Here is an 8,301-nt window from a genome sequence, read left to right on the forward strand (position 1 = left end):
TTAGTTTAGTTTAGCTTGTTTTTTATTTACACACAATTTTTAAAGTCTCTCATCAGTTATTTCTGAACCTCTGCGCAATGCACTATCGTTAACGGACGTCTTTTTCGGTTCGCTCATTTATCGACATTAGGCAAATGTTTTTTTCTTAAAGAATTCTTTTCAAAAAATTATAAATCGTGCGATTCATGGAATTAGTTTGTGTATTAAGTGCATGAAATAAACTTTATTACTCTAATTATGCAATAAAAGATTATTAATAATAATTAAAACATAAAAAATGTTTTATGGAAAAATGGAAAAATGGTTGCTTGTGTGGCTTTTGTGTTAAATAAATTTGTGTGAAATACTCATAAAGAAATTCAATTCTCCTCGAAGGCACTCCCATTGAAATACAACTACGTACAGCTTTCCTATTTGAAAGCGAAATATCATCGCGGAATACTAATGAAATATAAAGTAAAAAACGTAAAAGCCTATTATTCTTATTAGTATTATTATTTTAATTATTTTTATTGTAAAATTAATCAGAAGTATTGCGTTTTTGCTCAACAAAAGCAGCAATAAACAAAAGCAGCTTCATGGAAATCATCGACAGCCGCATCCGTATAATATATGTAGCTCAAACATCGAAGAGGCTACATTGAACTACTCACATACTTATAGTTTTGTGGATATATATAATTGTATATAAAGATTTTGTTATACCATATACCATTACTTTCGCCACTTTTCCATTGTTTACATTTCAATTCTGTGTATATCAATTAATTAAATTATACAACACGATCTTGTTGCATGTGCCATATATTATAGATTATAAAGTACTCGGGAAGTATACTGAAGTAAATATTAAAAGCGCGCGTGTTGTCTGGCAAACGAAATTCTTTTTCGTACAATAACTTTTTAGTTGTTAAACAACTAAGATATTCGGTGAACAGTGGCAGCAGCGGTATACAGAGACTCTTTTAAAGGGGTAAAAGAAAGGGGGTCTTGAAAACTATTCAGTATTTATATGTATTATAAGCAGATGACTATCCGAGTTATTGATTGAAATTTTTAGTTAATAATATACAAACAAACCTAATAGAATTTGTTATATATCACCCGCAGTACGAATGCAGAAAATAAATGGAATATAACACCAAAGAAACTCCTAAACAACTCGTTAGTTTTTGGCTAACATTTTTTAGCGTTATTACTATTGCGAGGCAGAACTTACTTTCTGATATTAAAGTGAACTATCTTTTAAAATTCAATTATTACACATATATCTTAAGTAAACTTTATTAACATTAACTGGCTTGAAAGATTCTAATCTGCTGGTATCGCTATATATCTTTTAAATCTAGACTCGGTTTCGAACACTGAAAAAATATGATTATGAAAAAATTTACCTAAAAAAATCATTAATATCCAGTATAAAATGGTCCAAAATATTTTAGAGAGGGTTTAAACCCCAAAACCCCCACTTATATAGACCACTGATCAGCAGCGAAATTTTACATCGATTCAGAAGTAGACATTATGCTAAAAAATAACTTATTTTTGTATACTATAATAATAAATATACTTATATACAGGCATGTAGTCAGGCGAACTTGAGAGGTTGAAGTCCCCTCAAAAATTTATTCAAAGAAATATATTTAAATATATGTGCAATATATTCAATATCAATTCATTCCTACTATATTTAGAAATATAAAAATTAAAAGGACTCAAACAGAAATAAAAAGACAACAAAAATTAATTACAACAAATATTATTAAATACATAATCAAATAAATAATTGACCTTATGATATAAGGTCAATTATTGCTTAGTCTGATGAAGTGATAAACATTAATCCAGTCAAGACGTAAAGAAGAATTTTTTGAAAATACCTCGAGTTAATAAAGAGTAAAAGTGCTCAAGTGCACTGGCTCAAATAGCTTCAACATAAACAATAAAAATTCTTTCTAAATTACTTATGATAACTTATGATAACTCTTCCCGAAACAAAGATCTAACCAGAGATATTTAAATATATATATATATAATCTAGTTTCAGTTAGACTAACGTATAGCAGTGAAGGTGCACAAATTCCTTAATTCTTTTACTATTAAATTTTGGCAGCGACAGAGTTCTTTTTGCACTCCCAGTAGCACATAAGCCACTTTTATTAAGACACCTGGATATAAGCCTTAAGACTTTGTTCTAGAGATCACGCTGAGCCTTTGATAAAGCAGATTATTCTTCTAAGAATTATATTTGGGATGTTAGTCAGGCTTATAGATATAGATTTAATATTGGTAATGAAAAGAAAATTAAAGAATAGATCTAGTAGAAAATAATTAATCGAACACTAAACCATTTTAAGGTACATTGTCTAGTGTTAAAAGGCTATAATATCCTCGACTTATGTAAACGAAAAATTCTATTCAAATAAACCTAATGAATTAGCAAATAATATGAATACATACGTAATACAATATTCTTCTTTTGTTATATACGTATATAACATACTACGTATTTTCCAAGTTTTTCTGGTACTAAATATCAAAAAATATATAGAAGTAGATGTCAATATAACAATTTATCATCGCATGAATTCTATCAGGTATCTAGCAATCAGAATAATAGTTTGCCCAAAGAGTTCGCATAGATTCTATCGGAAACTTAGCTATAAGTCAAGAACATTTTTTTGTTGTTCTTCGAAAATTCTTCCTAAAAAATCAATGTGCCCTGAGGTCACTGCTTTTTTATTTTCTTTAGAATTAATGCTATGATAGTTGCATGTTAGCCTATTACAGAATGATTAAAAGACTATAAAAATTATGAATTATTTCAAATATAGCATTTTTCCGAAATGTTGCTAACTTTTCAAAGATTTTATTCTTGTTCTCTCGAAACCAGGGCATAAATGAAATATAATCTATAGGGTTTATTGTTTTTATGCATATTCTTCATATATTCTATAGTTAACCCAAGGATTCTAACAGATATTACTGATCATGCAACATGTAGCAAAATCATAGGTTTTTGTCTAACTGACATCAGTTCTTTTCTTCCTTTTTCTCAATGATAGTACTACAACATAAATTATTTTCTGATTTATTTGTTATATACAATTTTTAATAAGATTTGCAGATTATTCAAAATGTATTTACTCTTTGGAAAGTAGACGAATATATTACTGTGATAAAATAAGATTTTAATTTCAACGCACTGGTCTCAGAAGCCTCTCTTAAAGAATTTAATGATCATAAAGAAACATTTAAAAGAACTTTATTTAATCAAAGTGATTAATAGCGTATCACGGAGGTGTACGTTAGCCAACATATAATAGTAAATAAGTAGTTTGGTATAACAATATATTGTCTTTCATTAAAACAAGTATGTTTTTCTAATAATAAGTATGTCTAATCAAAATAAGAGCCATCTAATATTGCAATAGAACATAATTATTGTTATGAAATTGTTTAAATATCACAATCAATATCAGCTGTAGTTGTTTGGGTATCGTTTTTAGGATATTTTTCACGTTATCACAACACAGTGTTGGTCGGTCACTCTCATATATGATTTCAATATCTTTTTCATATTCTCTAACTTAGCATTTTGTAGACACAATCTATCCATCCTATGCACTGTGACTTTCTTCGGAGTATTAACTCCTAATATGAATATATTAATTAATATGATTACAGTCAAACTTCCATAACTCGAAGTACCATTTATGGAGAATTTGAATTAAAGAATTTTATGTAACTTGCTCTCTAAGCCCTGTCATACTCTATTTAGTTTGAGTTATAGAAAATTAGAGTTATAAAAGTTCGAGTTATGGAAGTTTGATTGTAATTATATAAATAATAATTCAAAAATAATAATTCAATTTAAATATCTATTTAAAAATTCAAAGCTATTGATTATATTGTATTTTTATAAAAATTGATATCTATATTCCATTTTTGTTTTGAGTACAAAGTATAGGTATATGCAGTCATGACTCGGTCAACCCTTGATGGTAGACATAGTCGTGAAATTTTCAACTTAAAGAGTCAAACCGTTAAACACCTTTCAACTAAATCTTTACTTTCATAGGTAGTTTCAAGCCTTCTTTCTTCCATTATCTACTTATTATTTATCTTTTTATATATCTTTTATTATATATACTTATAATATAGATAATATTATATTCTATATTTATATTATATTTATATTGTTCGTACGTAATTAATTCTTTATTACCGTCACTTTCACTTACCTAATTAAATAAAAATACTTGTTGATATTATGGAATCCATGGATTTACTAGTTGTGTTAAATAAATCCAACAAAGAAAACCCTAATAAAAAATCCGAAGAATTGATACAGTTTATTTTCAAAAAAATTGACGTCAAGAGTTCAATCCTAAAACAATATTTATGGGTCCACAATATTTCTCAAAGTATATTGATACGTGATACACAATATCATCAATTGTCTACTGGTTCTAGAAATATGATTGTGACGTAGAGAATAGATCCAACAATAAAAGTTTAATAAAGATTCCGAATAATACACACAGATTATTTTAAAAAAAATTGACGTTAAGAGTGCAGTCGTGGAACAATGTACTTAAAATGTAGGTCCACAATATTTCTCAAAGTATATTGACACGTAACAAGCAATACGATTTATTATCTACTGGATCGATGGAGTGTGACGAAGCGTATGAATGCAAATAAAGAAAACTTTAATAAAAAATTCAAAGAATTCAAAGGGATTATTTTCAAAAAAATAAATGTTAGGAGTTAGACACATATATTTTTTAAATAAAATTAAACATAAATCGTATTAAAAATGCTTTCTCAGTGTATTTTTATATTAACTTAAAACTGAAAACTTTTCGATAGTGGAAGCAGACATTGTTTCATAATTATTTAAAATATCTAGTCACGACTGTGTATTAAGATAAGTTATAATTCTAAATTATATATAAACTTTTTTTGGAAATCTCTCTGTCGAAATACAAAATATGAAACCACAAAGGCATACAATACTTTCTTCTATGATAAGACAAACTGATCTTTAATTTCCATTGAATAAAAATTACTTATTGTGAAATTATAGTGCAGTTAAGAATTATTGCGAGTTTTCTATGGAATAAAATCCCACAGACAATTAACAAGAAAATTATTATTCTACAAACAGATAAAATCTCTCTGACCTAAATTAATTACTTTATTCTATTATAAACCAAAATATCTTGTAGCAAATAATGTTAATCTATTGGCAAGAATTATGAAATTTTGTCTATTGAAGTAGCGGCACATTTGATAATAATTTTTTTTTTATTCTCAGTTATATTTATATTTATATTTTTTTATATGTACATAATCAGATAAATGAAACCTGTTTTATTTGTAAATATTTTATTTTATCAAATGAAAAAACTTAACTAAGAATGCCAACGTGATATGATCAGATGAATAAGTAGACTTTAATTTTATTTTGCATACTCCTGGGTAGATATGTGGGTAATTGGATGTGACTGTATTGGTTTCCTCTATTCCACTATCTGTTGCACTGTTATTATTATATTAATCTGAAGCATACTTCTACATAACTAAAAAATTAACTGAGATAATCAAAAACTCTATTTTATTTAAATACTCGTTATGCTTTACTAAAATTATTAGACCACTATTTAAGGTTCTAGTTAGTTGTGATGGAGGTAGGAACGAGTCCTTCTCAATTAGCTAAAACAAGCCGTTTTGAATTCATAAAACCTCGTTATAGTGGGTGGTAGAGAGTAGGTCAAGCTAGAACCAGCCAGAGGCATTTATAAAGGCAAGAATCTGGTCAATGCTAATGCTAGAGATATGGCCGAGTGATTTAAGATACTATTTAGTTTATTTATTTTAAAAAAGTTTTATAGTAAAGGAACACTCAATGTATTTTATTTTTAATCCATACTTTACATATTTGTTTTTTTTTTCATACTTGCAAATATTTCTTATACATACTTGTATCTCGGTATCTTGTATCTTGTATGTGCCATGAAGTGGTTACAAAGTTTAGTTTCTTAATTTATTCTAAGCTGAACTAGAAATTCAACAGATGTAGAATTTGTTGAATGCTATTTATAAACTCAAAGCTTAAAAATATTGTATCTCACTTTTTAGAAAATTTATTTGAAAAAATGAAAAAAAAAATTCTGCCAAATGTCTGTTGGGATTTAATGCACCTTTTATAATTTGTTTTAAATGTAAACAATAATTTCAACGTAAAATTAACAAAAATAAAAACACTTAAACATTTAATTTATTGCGTTCGAAATTTGATTTGATATTTTCCGTAGTTTTTCCGTGCGAATACATCAGTTGAGTTCGTTGTGTTAAGATGAAAACTTTAACATACACGATTTGTTGAAAAGCAAGAAAAATCTTGAGTTCGTTCTACGTAACACAGGAGTGAATAATATGTGGTGCAAAATATTGACTAATAAACTGTGGCGCCATCATAATCGGTTCAAAATGATGCTCCAATGGAAGAGATTAATTTTATTACCGATTTTAGTAATACTTTTAAGTAATTTAAGTATAAAAAATATATTAGTAAGTGCGAGTCAATCGGGTATCTACATCGACAATGGACTCGATCAAACAGTGATGCAACGTACTTTGAATGAGGATGACAAAATTCATGTTTCATATGAAATATTAGAATTTTTAGGTTTAGCTGAAAGACCCCGACGGAAGCATTCACATCTGTCATTAAGGTAAGTACCATAAATAATAATTTTAAGCATTTTTAGATTCAAATGTTTTTAGATGCAGGTTTATAGATTTTATATAGCAACTACAATATGATTGTTAAAAATACATTAAATCCCAGATTTTTACTATAAATTAATGATAATAACATAATTACACTAGTCATTACTAAAAAAAATTTTTATTTGTTATTTCATATATCACTGATTTATCAAACATTCCTCGTATATACAATTCCAAGTTTTCCAATATTTTTTTTGTCGTGTTTACTACGAGGTTCCAACTTATTTAACCACAATTTTACCGTTGTGATAACAATCAGATTCCAATACTTTTTATTACAATTTTAATGTTGTCTTATCACAACTCACCTATTTCTTAGAACTGAAGTAAGTTCATTTTCCATGAGACTGGCTAACATTGACATATATTTTTTTTAAATTAACAATTAAATTAATTCACTGAACTCTAAAAAATCGCATTGCATCATAACTCCTGTCTGAGTGTCACCCGGAGCATTGTGTTAGCATTGTCAAACAAACCCTATTCCTTGGGAAATGAGAATGTTTCTTTTTTGGTATATTAAGTTAAGATTAAGTTAGGTTAATTTAGTAGGTGTTATTGGTCCTTAGCAATACCAGATTAAATTGAGCTTTTCTTTAGGCATCATGTAGAAAGCCAGTGCTTTTTCCCTAACACAAAATTTTTTAATTATATTAGTTTTTAAAGGCTTAAGAGTGTTTTTGGTCCAAACCTCTATACGAGTAGCATTTGAATATAGACACTGTGCACCACAGTTTTAACAGACAAACACCGTACTATCAGAGTGATAGTACGTGAACATACCTATAGTATCTTCCAGTCATTGTGCTGCTTTTTTCAAGGTAGTTAATTAACAATATCCGTTTGCTATAAAAAAAATTAGTAGTCATGTCTTTCCCGGCTGACAAGACAATCCTCACCTTGTGTTACGAAAACATAATTAATCCGCTCTTTAAAATTAACAGAGTTCAACTCTGGTCTTTGATTCTGTAAGGTAGTTGAAGATTTTTGAAGTGTGCAATAAAAAAATTTATTTTTTGTTTTTACATTTACTAGAATTCTCAAAGATGTCATCATCGGCTTGAAAAATAAAATTAAGTCGCAATTTTAGTGATATGACATTTTTAACACACTCATATGGCATTAATCAGTGTATTAATATACATATCACAAACTATAATATACTAATAATAAAATACTATTAATAAAATAAATTTGAATTTGTTTACCTTATACCTTATAATAAAGATTATAAAGAAAAATGTTTATAGCTCCTAAGAGGTCGCTATATATGTGACGTCACAATATAAACATGAGTGGTGCAATTCGTATTCCTAGCGTTTGAAAGCAATTTCGATTAAATAGACAATTTATATAGTTTATGTGAAATTGTATAATATAATTTGAATATTAATCTCCTATAAAAAAAAAAAATAAACATATCTCACACATATACACTACATTAAGTGTTTATATTACAAATTTTGTATACTCATTAAATCGATTAATTTTGCTGACAAA

The 8,301-nt window shown here is 27.5% G+C and overlaps 1 protein-coding gene and 1 long non-coding RNA gene across 4 annotated transcripts in view; one reads left to right on the top strand and one right to left on the bottom strand.

The window, feature by feature from the left end:
* LOC119670810 (potassium voltage-gated channel protein Shaker-like) overlaps positions 1-8,301 on the bottom strand; it is a 536,527-nt gene that overhangs the window by 308,726 nt on the left and 219,500 nt on the right. The window lies entirely within an intron of this gene.
* Positions 296-6,743, top strand: LOC119670820. Its single transcript, XR_005251733.1, has 2 exons — positions 296-456; positions 6,324-6,743. It is a non-coding gene; the product is annotated as an uncharacterized LOC119670820 (long non-coding RNA).

The sequence above is a fragment of the Teleopsis dalmanni genome, chromosome 1, assembly GCF_002237135.1.
Source record: "Teleopsis dalmanni isolate 2A chromosome 1, ASM223713v2, whole genome shotgun sequence".
Taxonomy (NCBI): domain Eukaryota; kingdom Metazoa; phylum Arthropoda; class Insecta; order Diptera; family Diopsidae; genus Teleopsis; species Teleopsis dalmanni.